Genomic DNA, 20,198 nt, shown 5'->3' on the forward strand with positions numbered 1-20,198 from the left:
TGAAAGCAAGACGAAAGATAAATATTTATTATTTTGGAGGGTGGGGCGGCCTGGCTTTCCTTTGCATGAATGGATACCCACCACTGGGTCCTCAGATAGGAGGCCCCCTAGAGGGCATGTTGGGGGAGGGAATCACCAGCATGTGGTCTCTCTCTCCCATATCCCTTCATAGTTTACTCTTTCCGGTATCTCCCATAGTCCTAGTCCCTGCACCCACTGAAGCCTCTCTCCTGGCCACTTAGCGCTGAGCTAAGGCCCGATGTTGACTTTGGGACAGGGTGAGATTATGTAAGCGAGGAAGTGCTGTACGTGTTCCAGGCCTTTCTCCAGACATAGCCAGATGGTGTGAAGCAGACAGACAGACCTACAGACAAACACAGGACATCTCCCCTACCCTACACAGCCCGCAGCTGCACAGCCCTGGCTCTCCACAGCCTCGACTCTACTTTCTTAATCAGGACCTGGAATTTAATTCCGGGTTTCTGTATTGCCTGACCAAGGTGGGAGTTTTCTTCCCACCCTCCCTCTCTCCCCAGGAACGTCAGTCTCATTCTCTATGCCAGGTGATGAAAGGGAGAAGAACTCTGGATCCTGCTGTTAGCTTCAAAGCACCAGGGCCTTTGATTGGTTGTAATCCAGCTGAAGCCTTTTATTGTTTTCCAAAATGGCACGAAACCCTTTTGTAGTGTGTACTCTATGTACAGTAACTATGTTGGTTTAATGTTCTGAGGGAGAATGTCAGTAGAACTGTTTTGGCACAGAAAGAGGACTAGACGAGACTCGGGGGAGAGGAGCTCTTGTTAGCATTATAAGGCAACGTACATTCCTTTTTCCAGTTCAGGCCTTGATTACATTTCCAGATTTTTTGTCACTCCCAAATGTCGGTTACAGTAATTAGACTTACGGCCGAAACTCGAACCCAGAGAGAGTGCTACAACTGACCCATTCCTTCTTCCTCCCTCAGGATTTTCAGCCCTATGCAAATGCCATCTTTCTTTCCATAGTCTATTAATCCTAATTGCCTAAACAGAATATATCCTGTTAACCTAACTGCAAAAACAGGTCAGTTTTCGAGGACGGGGAGTGTTCTGACATTAGATACAATCTTCCACTGAGTGATAGAGCTGGGCTAGGGGCGGCTAGTGGTGGTGGTGGGAGGAGGGAGAGGGGGAGGGAGGGGTACATGAAGTAATTGTTGTCGTTAAAAACAAAGCTAATCTTGTCTGAGGAGTGACTGTGACTGACTTGCCCTGCATTCCTCCAACAGGGCTCAGACTGCGCCAGTAATAATCTCCTGCCTGCCTGCCAGGCAGAGCTCCTAATAAGCTCTCCTCTCCTAGGCCTGAAATGGCCCTAATAGGCCCAGCCGGAGAGGGAGAGAACCAATAAAAAACAGAGACAGGGCCAATCCCTTCTGCAGCAGCAGATGGGATAGGTCCAACTGCAGTACACCCTCTTATCCACAATCTGGAGGAATGTGAGATACTGGGTTGATAAAGGAGAATAGACTGTTTGTGGGAAATGTTGTGTTTTGAGGTGTGAGAATTGGAGAAAGGATGAGAGATCCAAAGTGGTTTGGAAATGTCTCAGTTGTCTCAAACCTGTGTGAAGCTTTTACAGTGGGAATTCAGTTGATGTGTAAACACATTTCCCTTCACAGGCCAAGCCAGATCCCCTGTCAGGAGGATAGTGTTGTCGGGTTGTCAGGTATCAAACACTCAAAATATAATGTATTACACAGTCTATTCTTTCTGTTGTTGTGCCCCAGTAGACCAGTAATGAAACTGGATCTTGTGTCACCAACCCCTGGCTGTCAAACTCTTCAATATCACTAGAGTCAATAAATATTGTATCCGATCCTCTCCCACTTGTTTTCTATGGCAGCTCTCCTGTTGGCTTTCCCAGTTTGCTCTCATACTGATATGATAACAAAGGGCGAAGATCAAGTCAGAGATTAGCCGGTGTGTGTGTGTATGCGTCCCGTTTTAAGATTGCTCCCAGGGATGGATTCTGCAGACTAGAAAAACACTTCTTCAGGAGATGACATCACTCCGAGGGTCAGGCGGGCTAATTTATGGTTGGCCGATGGTGCCTGGAAAAGGTAACACACACACACACTCACCGTATTTCAATGACACACTGCTCCAGGTTTCTCAGGCCGTTGGTCTTTGCCCTCATTCCCAATTAATGAGTTATGTGCTACAGATGTACAGTGGTGTAAAGTACTTAAGTAAAAATACTTTAAATTACTACTTAAGTAGTTATTTGGGGTATCTGTACTTTACTATTTATATCTTTGACAACTTTTACTTTTACTTCACTACATTCCTAAAGAAAATAATGTACTTGTTACTCCATACATTTTCCCTGACACACAAATGTACATTGTTACATTTTGAATGCTTAGCAGGACAGGAAAGTGGTCCAAATGGTCACACATATATCGAGAGAACATCCGATAGTGCCAATAGTGTGCAAAGCTGTCATCAAGGCAAAGGGTGGCCAATTTGAAGAATCTAAAATCTATTTTGATTTGATTCACACTTTCTTGGTTACTACATGATTCCATATGTGTTATTTAATAGTTTTGATGTATTCACTATTATTGGAACCCTGGAATGAGTAGGTGTGTCCAAACTTTTGACTGGTACTGTATATATACAGTGCATTCGGAAAGTATTCAAAACCCTTACATAAGTATTCAGACCCTTTACTTAGTAATTTATTGAAGCAGCTTTGGCAGCGATTGCAGCCTCGAGTCTCCTTGGGTATGACACTACAAACTTGACACACCTGTATTTGAGGAGTTTCTCCCATTCTTCTCTGCAGATCCTCTCAAGCTCTGTCAGGTTGGATGGGGAGKGTTGCTGCACAGCTATTTTGAGGTCTGTCCAGAGATGTTCGATTGGGTTCAAGTCCGGGCTCTGGCTGTGCCACTCAAGGACATTCAGAGAATTGTCCCGAAGCCGCTCCTGCGTTGTCTTGGCTGTGTGCTTAGGGTCGTTGTCCTGTTGGAAGGTGAACATTCACCCCAGTCTGAGGTCCTGAGCGCTCTGGAGCAGGTTTTCATCAAGGATCTCTTTGTACTTTGCTCCGTTCATCTTTCCATCGATCTTGATTAGTCTCCCAGTCCCTGCCGCTGAAAACATCCCCACAGCATGATGCTGCCTCCTCCATGCTTCACCTTAGGGATGGTGCCAGGTTTCCTCCAGATGTGACYCTTGGCATTCAGGCCAAAYATTTCAATCTTGGTTTCATCAAACCAGAGAATCTTGTTTGTCATGATCTGAGAGTCCTTGGGGTATTTYTATTTGTATTTATTATGGATCCACATGCCAAAGCAGCAGCTACTCTTCCTGGGGTCCAACAAAATMAAGGCAGTTTATGCTATTTTAAAACATTACAATACATTCACAGATTTCACAACACACTGTGTGCCCTCAGAACCTTAGTCCACCACTACCACATATCTACAGTACTAATCATGTGTATTGTGCATAGTGCGTAGGTGTTATTGTGTGTGTGTGTGTGTGTGTGTGTGTGTGTGTGTGTGGTGTGTGTGTGTGGTGTGTGTGTGTGTGTGTGTGTGTGTGTGTGTGTGTGTGTGTGTGGTGTGTGTGTGTGGTGTGTGTGTGTGTGTGTGTGTGTGTGTGTGTGTGTGTGTGTGTGTGTGTGTGTGTGTGTGTGGTGTGTGTGTGTGTGTGTGGTGTGTGAGAGAGAGAGAGAGAGAGAGAGAGTTTCTGAAACTTGTGTCTAATCCACTGAGCAGGGGTAGGGGGGTCCCTCAGACCAACATGACATTTACACAAGCTGCCCGCTTGTTTTGTGGAAAGGGGATGTTGTGGAGCCGGGGCGATGCACACTTCTCGGGTTCCCATCCTTTAGAGGCGTTTGTCTGGCAGTAGTGTGTGTGTGTTTGGAAGTGCTGTATGGGAGAAATGTGCTGCCTTCCTGTCTCCATGAGCTATGGTAGGCCTGAGGGCTTGTCTAGTCACCATGTTCCCGCGTAGATGGGAGGTAGAGGGATATGTGTGTGTCTGTCTGTGTCTGTGTCTGTGTGTGTKTGGCTAGCTGGCTGGCAGTCAGATGTTTCCACAGAGAGATGGGCTATGCATACAAAATGACACTGCCAGGCTTGCAAAAATAGAGTCCTTCTAAACCTTTTTACTTTCCGGCACGGAATAAATCTCTGCTCCCCTGGACTGTCAGCGACGCAGGTTGACATTCATTTMAATGAATCTTGCCCTGGAGGCAGAACAGAGCAATTTCCGTCAGTTTGCTTTTGCTATTAATTTAAGGTTAGGGTTAGCAGTGTGGTTAAGGTTAGGGTTAGGTTTACAATTAGATTTTATAACGTAGTGTCTGTGCCAGCTAGTGACCACTCTGCAGAATTGCCTCCAGGGTAAGATTCATGACAATAAAGGCCAACCTCTTGACGGGACAGTCAACTACTGGCAGCTCAAGTGAACACACCGAAACACTGGATGTTCCAGGACCACGGTAAGGACCACRAGATGTTGGGGGAGGTGTGTGTGTGAGTGTGCGTGTTGGGGAGTTCTTTCTGTCAAAATACACAAATACAACCACTTGGTATATTAAAACAAGTATCCCCTGGCTTGATCCTGTTTCAAATGTGGAAATCAGCCATGCTTAACTGATAACAGCTCAGAACCAGTGTGCTCAGAGAGGTCTGRGTTTGGGCTGAGCTGAATTAGAGCGTTTCATGTATACAGATGTAGGATCTAAATTTGAGTTTGTGTGTGTGTTCCCAGTGGGACAGAAGTTTACATACACTCAATTAGTATTTGGTAGCATTGCCTTTAAATTGTTTAACTTGGGTCAAACYTTTCGTGTAGCCTTCCACAAGCTTCCCACAATAAATTGGGTGAATTTTGGTCCATTCCTCCTGATAGAGTTGGTGTAACTTGAGTCAGGTTTGTAGGCCTCCTTGCTCGCACATGCTTGTTCAGTTCTGCCCACACATTTTCTATAGGATTGAGGTCAGGGCTTTGTGATGGCCACTCCAATACCTTGACATTGTTGTCCTTAAGCCTTTTTGCCACAACTTTGGAAGTATGCTTGGGGTCATTGTCCATTTGGAAGACCCATTTGCGACCAAGCTTAAACATCCTGATTGATGTCTTGAGATGTTGCTTCAATATATCCACATCATTTTCTTGCCTCATGATGCCATCTATTTTGGCAAAAACTCCAAGCGGGCTGTCAAACTTTGGCAGACACACACACACACACACACACACACAACACACACACACAACACACACACACACACACACACACACACACACACACACACACACAACACAGACACACACACACACACACAGACACACACACACACACACACACACACACACACACCACACACACACACCACCACACACACACACACACACACAACATAATCACAGACCTATAGCACATACTGTACAGTAAATAAACACACACACATACACACTTTGCATATATATGATACACACCCTCTCTCTCTTTCTTACACACACATGCACAGACACACCGGTCGGCCCCTCATCATATTCATGCCTTAGAATTCATACCAGAGGGGGGTTAAGAGCAGCGGTGAACCCTGGGGGCTGCTGGTACAGTCCACAGTGCAGTCTGTTCGTGAGGAATCCTGGCGAATATAGATGAGGTCCTGTACAGGACTGAATCTAGGGCAAAAACTGGTTAAATCAACATTGTTTCCACATAATTTTAAACTAAAATTCAATGCGATGACATTGAAGCAACATGGAAAACTGATTGGATTCAAAGGAAGTCATCAACGTAAGGGAATTTRGTATTTTAACCTAAATTGATTTCAGGTTGAATTCCCTTTAGGAAATGTAAAACTTGTAGTGTATTTGAGGTTTAAAAAGACTTGACATTTCAGACTTGATTTTCCCTGGAATTATAATCCACATAATATATCACATTTCCTTTGCTGCAGAATTATTTTCATGCTGTAGCAAACTGTCTCAAAGTAAGATCCTACATCAGTATGTGTCGTTCTTTGCACAAAGGCTACAATCAGTATGAAAGACAACTGAGTCACAGCCAGTTGACTAGGTAGCCCTTTGCCGTGGGCTGCACTTCCCTTTATTGTGGTCAAGGATCTKCGCTGCTGATAAGGGCAACCCAAAACAGATGTTGTATCTCTGATGACCGGGAGGGGGATATTGACTTGACCTGGATACGACCTGCCATGCAGAGGGGTACCAGAGAGAGCGAGAGAGGTCCCATTTTCCAGATAGCTCTCTCTGTCTCTCTCGCGCTCTCAGTCTTCACCACTGTGCTGCTGCACCTGTTTTGCCACTCTGGTACAGGGGGCCGAGTCCTGGGGTATATCCGCTCCTAGCAGGCAGAGGATCAGTCCTACTGTGCAGCACCTGGAGGAACTCTGCCGGATCTGAACTGAGACCTTGTCCCTGGAGTGGGGGGGGGGGGTCTTCTTAATTGGGCCTGTCTAGCTAATGGGCCACAGGTGGATTGTTCTGTGGGAATGGTTGTGAGGTATGTTGCTGCCTGAGATTGTTCGCTGCTACCACACTCTGATCATTACACGCTAATTTGGCTTTACAGGGGTTGTATTCCTGTGTCAATCTCCCTTATGCAGAATAGGCTATGTCAAGATTATACTTATTTAACCATGGAATATGGATATGTGACTAAACTGACAGGCAGGAAAGCAAGAWACTATACTGGATGAATGGAATACTACCCTGCTACTGATAGTATATTATGTATTGTTATGTATTCTCATTYCTGGGTAAATATGCTCATGTATAATTTGAGATATTTTGCTATCTAGGGACATCCAGTGGAGCATTCAGGAACTGGTCTTTAGTGCAGATACACAACCCCACCGGTCATTCTTTAAAAGTGCATCCTTTCTTCCTCCTTTTTTGAAGTAATCTCTGCTATGTGTCAACAGATCTCTACAAGTGCATATAGGGGCAGAGGTAACACAGGGTCGATTTGMAATTGGGTATATGCATAGCCTTCTTCCTCAGTTTCAAATGTTTTTTTATTCKGTTTTTTTCTTAGGAATGCAATCCTGGCAGTTGATGCAGGGTCTTTACCAGATAAAGTCAAATTAGGATGTGTCAGTTATCCCGTGAGAYCTTTTGTCCCGGTGATATCGTCGGTACATCACAGGTGCACGCTAGGTACGCGGGTCCAGTGGCGATTTTAGCATGTAAATCTTAGTGGAGCAAACAACAAACAAACAAAAAAATGATGCATGCCAGCGAAGGCACTACACAATACAACACTAAACAATACATTCATTTCACTATAACGATGACAAACGGTGCCCACAAACTGTTAGGGCCTACATAAAGCTCTCCCAACAGCAGAGTCCCAACAACAGTCCCAAAACCTTACCACTGCTAAACCTGGCTATCAGCGGAGCCTTGTCTGGCAGCGAAACAGTTCATTCAGCCTCATTTACTGCCTTTAAAAAAAACTTAGGTGATATGGCTGACTTGCTTAAACAAATGTAGTTTCTACTGACAATTGAGATGTACAAACTATGGCATAAGGGAACGYCGAGCGGTTAAGAGGCAATCCGTAATTTCGATTAAGACATTAATGATCAAGCTAGGACYGACGTTGTCAATATAACTATTTGTTCAGCACTTTTGAAATGTACAGTGACAGAATTCAGAACATGGGCCGTTCTTATAGTATTCTCCGTGTACACCAAGTCAGAACTGTAGGATAAATAACGGGGGCATATAAGCAGACAATGAAAGCTCTTACAATATTTGATGATTARATTTCTCTAAAACAGGCTATAGACTTCATGTGCATGTGCACCACCAAGTCAGAACAGTAGGCAAAATTAAGAGGGGAAAAAGGACCAAATTATTAGCTTGAGGCACATGGGCTACTAACAGCTTACTACACAACATGCACTTAGTATTACTTTCGTAGATACAGTATACATATCTCCCTGGCGTATTGCATRATTTATGCAGCAGCAAAYGTGGCGACCTGTCATTCAGGCCATTGAGCCCCACATTTTTAGCWAAATAAATAAATAAATATATTGCCTGTTTTGCATGCTATTTTGGCATTAATACATGTCACATATCAGTTTTTAAACAATGTAKAAAWATATATATATCATTGAGTTAATAAAGCCGCATACAAACATGGTCTTTTTTGTTTTCTTGAGTAWGGCAGCTCCAAAATGCAGGTGTTTCAGCCTAGCTCAGTGCTTTCTGTGATGGCGGGGCAAGCCAGCAGAAAATACGGAGCGTTGCACCGTGATTGGCTCAGTATTACTTTCTTAGCTACAGTATACATATTTCCCTGGCATATTACATAATTTATGCAGCAGCATACAAGACATTTTTGGACTCACCTTGTTGTGCTGTGCTCACTTCCTTCCAAACCACTCATTGTTGAATTAGCGATTTCCAACTTGTTGTGTAATGTTTATGTTCATACGTTTTGTCTATAATTTCTCTTCATTATTTCTCTTCATATGACAAGGAATGAAAAAGGATTCGCCAGTAGAATGTTGACTTGATTCATGATGATGACTGCTAGCTAAGATTTTGAAAGTATGATGTTGTCATGATCAGTCCAATCAAAGCTACTGTACAGTCGTGGCCAAATGTTTTGAGAATGACACAAATATTAATTTCCACAAAGTTTGCTGCTTCAGTGTCTTTAGATATTTTTGTCAGATGTTACTATGGAATACTGAAGTATAATTACAAGCATTTCATTAGTGTCAAAGGCTTTTATTGACAATTACATGAAGTTGATGCAAAGAGTCAATATTTGTAGTGTTGACCCTTCTTTTTCAAGACCTCTGCAATCCGCCCTGGCATGCTGTCAATTAACTTCTGGGCCACATTCTGACTGATGGCAGCCCATTCTTGCATAATCAATGCTTGGAGTTTGTCAGAATTGGTGGGTTTTTGTTTGTCCACCCGCCTCTTGAGGATTGACCACAAGTTCTCAATGGGATTAAGGTCTGGGGAGTTTCCTGGCCATGGACCCAAAATATCGATGTTMTYTTCCCCGAGCCACTTAGTTATCACGTTTTCCTTATGGCAAGGTGCTCCATCATGCTGGAAAAGGCATTGTTRGTCACCAAACTGTTCCTGGAGGGTTGGGAGAAATTGCTCTCGGAGGATGTGTTGGTACCATTCTTTATTCATGGCTATGTTCTTAGGCAAAATTGTGAGTGAACCCACTCCCTTGGCTGAGAAGCAACCCCACACATGAATGGTCTCAGGATGCTTTACTGTTGGCATGACACAGGACTGATGGTAGCGCTCAAATTGTCTTCTCCGGACAAGCTTTTTTCCGGATGCCCCAAACAATCGGAAAGGGGATTCATCAGAGAAAATGACTTTACCCCAGTCCTCAGCAGTCCAATCCCTGTACCTTTTGCAGAATATCAGTCTGCTGTCTCTTATACACATCTAGATGTGTATAAGAGACAGCAATCGGAAAGGGGATTCATCAGAGAAAATGACTTTACCCCAGTCCTCAGCAGTCCAATCCCTGTACCTGTCTCTTATACACATCTAGATGTGTATAAGAGACAGGCCATTCCTGAGCAAGCTCTGTACTGGTGGTGCCCCGATCCCGCAGCTGAATCAACTTTAGGAGACAACTTTCTTGGGCGCCCTGAAGCCTTCTTCACAACAATTGAACCGCTCTCCTTGAAGTTCTTGATGATCCGATAAATGGTTGATTTAGGTGCAATCTTACTGACCGCAATATCCTTGCCTGTGAAGCCCTTTTTGTGCAAAGCAATGATGACGGCACAWGTTTCCTTGCAGGTAACCATGTTTGACAGAGGAAGAACAATGATTCCAAGCACCATTCCTCGTCAATGCGCTAAGGTCAATTATGATTGCATGTCTACTTATATGAACTATATAATTATTAATATACGCCTACTGTATGATAGCTAGCAAATTAATTAGCTAACGGATAGCCCTCGGCCCTAAACCCTTAGCCCTTGGTGGAATCCTCGCTGCCACATTTGTCGTCGGTCCAAATGACTASCCAAGCAAGGGAAGTTTGCAACATAAGCCCCTCAGCCCTCCTTTTTAATGGAGTTTGCGCYTGTAGAATTATGTTCACTTCGGGGCCAGAAATGCCCCAAATTAAATACGTGATGATTGTACATCCGCTAAGAAAAGTCCGCTAAAACTTAAAAACTCAACGTCAATATGGAGTCAACATACAAGTGTAAGTAAAAACAAATGTAAATAAGTTAGAAATTGTGCTACTAATGCACAAACACGTCTCATAAAAGTAATAATGTTTTTGTTTGGTTAGCGTTTGGAAATTGTAGAAATAAAACATTTTCCTTCTTCAGAAGTAGCTAGGCAGGCTAACATTAGTTAGCTAATTAATTTGCTAGCTATCATACAGTAGGCATATATTAATAATTATATAGTGAATATAAGTAGACATGCAATCATAATTGACTGTAGTGCATACAAATTACCCACAAACTACTGGTGGCTGAAAACACAATCATTGCTGGATGAACGAGTGACGAAGTGTATACTCGTCAGACGTCATGATACGTCATCAGAAGAGTCCACTTAATTTGAGGGCTGAGGGGATAGGGTGTGTCTTTTAAGATTTAAAACACAGCTAATGATATATATATWTTTTTTTACATTGTTTGCAAACTGATATGTGACATGTATTAATGCCAAAATAACATGCAAAACAGGCAAGCCCCTCCCACAATTTTTTATTCTTGTTATTTGTTTGTTTATTATTATGTATTTATTTTGGGGGTGTGTTAGAATAGCATTTATGTATTTTGTAAAATATTTATGTATTTTGTATATAGTTCTTTCCTTCAAAATGTATCACTGTACCAATTTGGCCACTTGGGTYCATTTGGGTACATTTGTGTGGGACACCTGGGTGACTTCATGCTCAATATCATGTAGCTCGCTCATTTTTGAAGTTATCTGTCTAAAACTTTGCTCAGCTATTGTTACCATCTTATGTTCTTCATTCAATTCATCCACAGCATCCTATCTGTATGTTKTTGGCCATTTGAAAGATGATGCAGCAACAATAAAAAACAGAAAACGTATGTTTATTTCCTTGTATTTTCTTCTACCAGARCTATTGTGTTATATTCTCCTACATTCAATTCACATTTCCACAAAATTCWGAGTGTTTCCTTTCAAATGATACCAAGAATATGCATATACTTGATTCTGGGCCTGAGCTACAGGCAGTTAGATTAGGGTATGTCTTTAGGCGGAAATTGAGAAGAAGGGGGGGTACCCAAAAGAAGTTAAAGGACCTCAATGATGTCACCATTGCCCATGATTCTAAGCAATGTTGTGCTGCTATTTTTATTGACTTGGACAAAGATTTTGATACAGTAGACCATTCCATTCTTGTGGGCCGACTAAGGAGTATTGGTGTCTCTGAGGGGTCTTTGGCCTGGTTTTCTAACTACCTCTCTCAAAGAGTGCAGTGTATAAAGTCAGAACATCTGCTGTCTCAGCCACTGTCTGTCACCAAGGGAGTACCCCAAGGCTCAATCCTAGGCCCCACACGCTCTTCTCAAMTTACATCAACAACATAGCTCAGGCAGTAGGAAGCTCTCTCATCCATTTATGTGTAGATGATACAGTCTTATACTCAGCTGGCCCCRCCTCGAATTTGTGTTACATGCTCTACATCAAAGCTTTCTTAGTGTCCAACAAGCTTTCTCTACCCTTAACCTTGTTCTGAACACCTCCAAAACAAAGGTCATGTGGTTTGGTAAGAAGAATTTCCCTCTCCCCACAGGTGTGATTACTAGCTCTGAGGGTTTAGAGCTTGAGGTAGTCACKTCATACAAGTACTTGGGAGTATGGCTAGARGGTGCACTGTCCTTCTCTCAGCACATATCAAAGCTGCAGGCTAAGGTTAAATCTAGACTTGGTTTCCTCTATCGTAATCGCTCCTCTTTCACCCCAGCTGCAAAACTAACCCTGASTCAGATGACCATCCTTCCCATGCTAGATTACGGAGACATAATMTATAMATCGGCAGGTAAGGTTGCTCTCGAGCGGCTAGATGTTCTTTACCATTCGGCCATCAGATTTGATACCAATGCTCCTTGTAGGACACATCACCGCTCTCTATACTCCTCTGTAAACTGGTCATCTCTGTATACCCGTCGCAAGACCCACTGGTTGATGCGTATTTATGAAACCCTCTTAGGCCTCACTCCCCACTATCTCCGATATCTACTGCAGCCCTCATCCTCCACATACAACACCCGTTCTGCCAGTCACATTCTGTTAAAGGTCCCCAAAGCACACACATCCCTGAGTCGCTCCTCATTTCAGTRCGCTGCAGCTAGCGACTGGAACGAACTGCAACAAACACTCAAACTGGACAGTTTTATTTCAATCTCTTCATTCAAAGACTCAATCATGGACTCTCTTACTGAAAGTTGTGGCTGCTTTGTGTGATGTATCATTGTCTCTACCTTCTTGCCTTTTGTGCTGTTGTCTGTTCCCAATAATGTTTGTACCATGTTTTGTGCTGCTACCATGTTGTGTTGCTACAATGTTGTAATGTTGTGTTGCTGCCTTGCTATGTTGTTGTCTTAGGTCTCTCTTTATGTAGTGTTGTGTTGTCTKTCTTGWCGTGATGTGCGTTTTGTCCTATATTTATTTARTTTTTATTTTTAATCCCAYCCCCCGTCCCCGCAGGAGGCCTTTTGCCTTTTGGTAGYCCYTCATTGTAAATACGAATTTGTTCTTAACTGACTTTCCTAGTTAAATAAATAAATAAAACATTAAACATTGGATTATTAAAGTGATAGGCTAAAGAACATTGAAGAATGTAGATAATTTGAATACACAGATCTTAACAAACAAATGAATAAGACTGTTCTATTGTCTTTGATTTAGTTCCAATTGCAACTCAGAAAAATTACATTTGATGACATACTGAATGTATCAAGGACAAATTAAATGTTCAAATATGTTGGAATGACGAGTTGCACACATCATGCATGCTCTGCACCTTATTTGGCTAGTAGGCAAATAGGCCTACATTAGGGTATAATGACTTTGACTGATTGCCTCCAGAAGGGCATCTTGGTGCTGTGGTTCTGCACGGAGGGAATAGCCTATACGGAGACTACCTAAGACCATTGCAGTCGGTAATTTGGTGATGATTAGGCTACTATAAGCTTTAGATAGCGGTCTAGACTATCTTACCTAGCAATCAACATTTTCTTTTTTTTTAGCTGACATGGGATAATTAAGTGAATGTCAGTGACTAACATAACATGTGGAAAATTGCATTACCAAATTTCAAAATTGCACCATATTTTCTACTTTTCTAACTCAACAGTAAACTAAGTTGACACCTCGACTGAGTCAGGGTCCCCTAGCAGCAGCGGGGCCCTAAGCGCAGTGAAGAGGAAGAGGTGGCTCTGGATGCACCTTGATGATTCAAGCCTAGTGCATTGTCATGTCTAATCAAATTGCATGAGAATATAGGCAGGAAATGCTTTTTGTTCTAATACAAACAACTGGAATCGAATACATAACTGACATTCATTATAGAAGGTTTCCTTTTGGCTCTGAACACAAGTTGAATATGTCCCTTTTCGGAAATTAAGACATTGCTATAATACAATAATTATGTTTGCTTGTTAAATGAGGTTGAACGAATAACATCATGACGGCACTTTAAATGGCAACTAGAAAAAGACATGCAAAAAAACACATTTCCAATTCACACGTGCGTATTAATACACACTTATGTGAAATAGGACAAATATAAGCACCCACCACATTATACTGAACAAAAATATAAACGCAACATGTAAAGTGTTGGTCCCATGTTTTATGAGCTGAAATATTATTACTAGCAAAGTTTTTCAAAAATAGCTAGCAATGCTAATGTTAGCTAGCTAAAATACAGTGGTCCCCTCATATTTAGTTGGCTAAAGTTGTACTGAATCTAAAGTCAATCTGGTGACATCACAATCATGACAAAAGGTTTCCTACTTATTTGCCTTTTGAAATGTTATTGTGGCCAGTTTTATTGCTTCTTTAATCAGGACAAACAGTTTTCAGCTGTGCTAACATAATTGCAAAAGGGTTTTCTAATGATCAATTAGCCTTTGAAAATGATAAACTTGGATTAGCTAACACAACGTGCCATTGGAACACAGGAGTGATGGTTGCTGATAATGGGCCTCTGTACGCCTATGTAGATTTTCCATGAAAAATCTGTTGTTTCCAGCTACAATAGTCATTTACAACATTAACAATGTCTACACTGTATTTCTGATCAATTTGATGTTATATTAATGGACAAAAAATMTGCTTTTCTTTCAAAAACAAGGACATTTCTAAGTGACCCCAAACTTTGAATGCTAGTGTACATGTGGGTAGAGTTATTAGTGACTTATGCATAGATAAGAGTAGGAGCAGTGTAAAAGAGGGGGGGGCAATGCAAGTAGTCTGAGAATGGGGGCGTGCTCGGTCCTCCTTTACCTGTAATCCACAATCATCTCCTTAGTCTTGATCACGTTGAGGGAGAGGTTGTTGTTCTGGCACCACACGGCCAGGTCTCTGACCTCCTCCCTATATGCTGTCTCGTCGTTGTTGGTGTCATCGGCAAACTTAATGATGGTGTTGGAATCGTGCCTGGCCGTGCAGTCATGAGTGAACAGGGAGTACAGGAGGGGACTGAGCTCGCACCTCTGAGGGGCCCCCGTGTTAAGGATCAGCATGGCATATGTGTTGTTACCTGCCCTTACCACTTGGGGGCGGCCCACCAGGAAGTCCAGGATCCAGTTGCAGAAGGAGATGTTTAGTCCCAGGGTCCTTAGATTAGTGGTGAGCTTTGGGGTCACTAAGGTTTTGAATGCTGAGCTGTATTCAATGAATAGCATTCTCACATAGGTGTCCTTTTGTCCAGGTGTGAAGGGGCATTGTGGAGTGCAATAAAGATGACATCATCTATGGATCTGTTGGGGCGGTATGCAAATTGGAGTGGGTCTAGGGTTTCTGGCATAATGGTGTTTATGTGAGCCATGACCAGCCTTTCAAAGCACTTCATGGCTACAGACGAGAGTGCTATGGGTTGGTAGTCATTTAGGCAGGTTACCTTAGTCCCTCTGCCCAAGAACACTATGGTGGTCTGCTTGAAACATGTTGGTACAGTATTACGGACTCAGACAGGGAGAGGTTGAAAATGTCAGTGACACTTGCCAGTTGGTCAGCGCATGCTCGGAGTACACGTCCTGGTAGTCCATCTGGCCCTGCGGCCTTGTGAATGTTGACCTGTTTAAAGGTCTTACTCACATTGGCTGCGGAGAGCGTGATCACACAATCATCTGTGAACAGCTGACCTTAGAGAGACTTTTTATGTCTCTATTTGGTTTGGTCAGGGTGTGATTTGGGGTGGGCATTCTATGTTCTTTATTTCTATGATTTGTGATTCTATGTTTTGGCCGGGTATGGTTCTCAATCAGGGACAGTTGTCTATCATTGTCTCTGATTGGGAATCATACTTAAGCAGCCTGTTTGGTCACTTTAGGTTGTGGGATGTTGTTTTTGTTAGCTCTGTGTAGCCTTCAAGACGTTACGTTCTTTTGTTTGGTGTTCGGTTTTAATAAAGAAGCATGAACACGTACCACGCTGCACCTTGGTCTCATCCTTCCAACGAGCGTTACACTTGCCTTGAAACGAGCATCAAAGTAATTTAGCTCGTCTGGTAGGCTTGTGTCACTGGGCAGCTGTCCGCTGTGCTTCCTTTTGTAGTCTGTAATAGAGCGCCGGAGCCGGTGTAGTGTCATTGGATCTTAGTCCTGTATTGACACTTTACCTGTTTGATGGTTCGTCGGAGGGCATAGCAGGATTTCTTATAAGCTTCCCGGGTTAGAGTACCGACTTTCACTTGAGTCATTTTCTATTAAGGTATCTTTACTTTTACTTAAGTATGACAATTGAGTACTTTTTCCACCTCTGAGACAAACTATCAATTTAATCCATTTTAAATACCGTCTAACACAACGAAATGTTGGAAAAGTCAAGGGGTGTGAATACTTTCTGAAGGCACTGTACAGTATTTCATGAAATGTGTGAGAAAAGTTTGCCACCTATGAGTGTTTGCTAGGCTCTTTCTTCTTTCTGCATTCTTTTGTGACTATAGAGTGTGTATTGAAATTGACACAGCGTGCACTCATATGTATAAACAACAAGTAATTAAATAAATACAATTTTCAACAACCAGTTCATGCTTAAAATGACTTGATGTGGCAAAATACCCATGCTTGTTTGACTGACTTGGTCACATTATACAGTGCTGTGAAAAAGTACACCCCCTGGAAAGTGGTCTTTTTAAAATGTATTTTAACATATTTTGATACATGGATATTTGAGCTAAATTCCAACCACATTCATTGATAAAGCTGACCCAATTTAACAAATAACACAAAAAATGTAACTTTGAAAATGTTATGCAACTAAAATAAACAAAAATGCAATTTCCTTATGAAGTTAGTAGGCCCCTACCTTTACATCACATAAAATGGCTACAATTAGATACAGGTTCACCAAAGCAGGTGCAAATGATTAGAGAGTAACTTGGGAGGGTCCAGCCTTCCATAAAGATTAGAAACTTGGTCTGGTTTGGTCTTAACCATATGGGTTTGTGGTAACTCATCATGCCAAGATCAAAAGACCTGTCCGAGGCCCTTGGAAGAAAGTTTATTGATGACCATGAGTCAGGGAGGGGGTTACAAATCCATTTCCAAGCAATTTGAAGTACATCATTCCACTGTCCAATGGGTCATCTACAAATGGAGAAAATTCCAGACCACTGGTAATCTACCTAGGACAGGCCATCCCACCAAATTCAGCCCAAGAGCTGACCAAACTATGTCATAGAATATGTCATAAGAACCCCAGGGTAACATCAAGGGATCTACATGCCTCTCTTTCCACAATCAATGTCGAAGTGCATTGGTCAACTGCGAGAAAGAGACTGCGCAAACACTTGGCCTACATGGGAGGTCAGGAAGGATGAAGCCTCTGCTCTCAAAATTATCAAGTCTCGACTTACATTTGCCAGATAACACCTGGGTAAAGATCAAAACTACGTGTTCTGGACAGATGAGTCAAAGGTGGAGTTGTTTAGCTGCATTGCAAGATGCCATCTTTGGCAAAAACAAAACACTGCCTTTGAACAAAAGGACCTCATACCAACTGTAAAGCATGGAGGCGGGGCATTAAGGTTTGGGGCTGCTTTGCTGCCTCAGGTCCTGGTCAACTTGCCATCATTGAGTCAACCATGAATTCAATATTGTGCCAGAGGATTCTTGAAAAAGTGAGAGCTGTACTGAACATCGATCTTGCAACAGGACAATGATCCAAAACACACAAGCAAAGCAACAACAGAATGGCTCAAAAATAAGAAATGGAGGGTTATGAAATGGCCAAGTCAAAGCCCAGATCTCTATCCTGTCAATGCTGTGGGGGGACTTGAAGCGGGCCGTGCATGCAAGAAGACCTTGAGCATGACACAGTTGAAGCAGTACTGTAAAGAATGGGCAAAAATGTCTCTGAGTCGAAATGAGACTGATAGACAGTTACAAGAAACGGCTACATGGAGTTATTTCAYCCAAAGGGGGCATTACAAACTATTGTAGCTAGGGGTGTACTTGTTTTTTCCGCACTATGGAATTGCATTTCTGTAGATTTGATGAATAAATGATTTCAAAGTATAATCTAATTTCAAAGTATAATACAGTTTCTTCTTCTTTTTGCTGAGTTTAGTCACATAGTCAGTTTAGTCAGTTGCGCAGCCAGACTTATTAGCCACTCATTTTGCCCCATCTCTTACAACCATACAGTTTTTTGGAAGTTTACATACACCTTAGCCAAATACATTTACACTCAGTTTTTCACAATTCCTGACATTTAATCCTAGTAAAAATGCCCTGTCTTAGGTCAGTTAGGATCACCACTTCATTTTTAGAATGTGAAATGTCAGAATAATAGTAGGAGAGAATTATATATTTCAGCTTTATTCTTTCATCACAATCCCAGTGTGTCAGAAGTTTACATACACTCAATTAGTATTTGGTAGCATTGCCTTTAATAGTTTAACTTGGGTCAAACGTTTGGGTAGCCTTCCACAAGCTTCCCACAATAAGTTGGGTGAATTTTGGTCCATTCCTCCTGACAGAGGTGGTGTAACTGAGTCAGGTTTGTAGGCCTTCTTGCTTGCACATGCTTTTCAGTTCTGCCCACAAATTTTCTATAGGATTGAGGTCAGGGCTTTGTGATGGCCACTCCAATACCTTGACTTTGTTGTCCTTAAGCATTTTGCCACAACTTTGGAAGTATGCTTGGGTCATTGTCCATTTGGAAGACACATTTATGACCAAGCTTTAAACTTCTGACTGATGTCTTGAGATGTTGCTTCAATATCGCCACAATCATGTTCCTGTCTTATGATGCCATCTATTTTGTGAAGTGCACCAGTCCTCTTGCAGCAAAGCACCCCACAACATGTTGCTGCCACCCGTTCTCCCGGTTGGTGAAGATGGGTGCAGCTCCCCCTTTTTCATCAAAGATAACGATGGTCATTATGGCCAAACAGTTTTATTTTTGTGTCATCGACCAGAGGACATTTCTCCAAAAAGTATGATCTTTGTCCCATGTGCAGTTGCAAACCGTAGTCTGGCTTTTATATGGCGGTTTTGAGCAGTGGCTCTCTTCTTGCTGAGCAGCCTTTCAGGTTATGTGCGATATAGGACTCGTTTTATTGTGGATATAGATACTTTTGTACCTGTTTCCTCCAGCATCTTCACAAGATTCTTTGCTGTTGTTCTGGGATTGATTTGCACTTTTCACAAAGTACGTGCATCTCTGGGAGACAGAACGCTTCTCTTCCTAGAGTGTATACGCTGCGTGTCCCATTGTGTTATACTTGCGTACTATTGTTTGTACAGATGAACGTGGTACCTTCAGGCATTTGGAAATTGCTCCCAGGATGAACCAGACTTGTGGAGGTCTACAATTTTTTTCTGAGGACTTGGCTGATTTCTTTAGATTTTCCATATGTCAAGCAATGAGGCATTGAGTTTGAAGGTAGGCCTTGAAAACATCCACAGGTATACCTCCAATTGACTCAAATTATGTCAATTAGCCTATCAGAAGCTTCTAAAGCCATGACATAATTTCTGGAATTTTCAAGCTGTTTAAGCACAGTCACTTAGTGTATGTAAACTTCTGACCCACTGGAATTGTGATACAGTGAATTATAAGTTAAATAATCTGTCTGTTAACAATTGTTGGAAAAATTACTCGTGTCATGCACAAAGTAGATGTCCTAACTGACTTGCCAAAACTACAGTTTGTTAACAAGAAATGTGTGGAGTGGTTGAATAACGAGTTTTAATGACTCCAACCTAAGTGTATGTAAACTTCCGACTTCAACTGTAGGTCATTTGTTATGGTGGGGTATCTTTTACCATTCGCTGGCTTGTTATGTGCCCCTTCCAAGTATTGCTAACTGTTTTTTCACAGGCGATTACTGCTAGAACAGGCTCTCTGAGGCGAGAAGATTTGTTGATCCACCATGCGCAAGATACAATTTATTTTCTAAGTATTTATCTGAAGTGCCTATTCATTGTGCGATTTTTATTTATTTATTTTTTTAAATATTTTTTTTCACTGGAAAAGTAGACCGCATGAAGATGACGCTGTTTGGTAAAATAACATATATTGTCTTTGCTCAATGTTACATTATATTTAAGCAATAAGGCCCGAGGGGGTGTGGTGTATATAACCAATATACCACGGCTATGGGCTGTTCTTATGCACGATGCAACGCAGAGTGTTAGGACACAGCCCTMAGCCGTGGTGTATATGCCATATATCACAAACCCCTGAGGTGCCTTATGGCTATTACAAACTGCTTACCAATGTAATTAGAGCAGTAAAACGATATACGGTCTGATCTACCACGGCTTTCAGCCAATCAGCATTCAGTGCTCGAACCACCCAGTTTATAATATGCATTATAGGAGTGCTGTGGTATTCTTACTCTTTGTCAACTGATCTATTTTAAGGGTAGGCTATGTCCAGTTGCTGTAGGCAAAGGGGTCATGAACTCTGGGTCCTCCAAATTTCCGG

The sequence above is a fragment of the Salvelinus sp. IW2-2015 genome, linkage group LG9, assembly GCF_002910315.2.
Source record: "Salvelinus sp. IW2-2015 linkage group LG9, ASM291031v2, whole genome shotgun sequence".
Taxonomy (NCBI): domain Eukaryota; kingdom Metazoa; phylum Chordata; class Actinopteri; order Salmoniformes; family Salmonidae; genus Salvelinus; species Salvelinus sp. IW2-2015.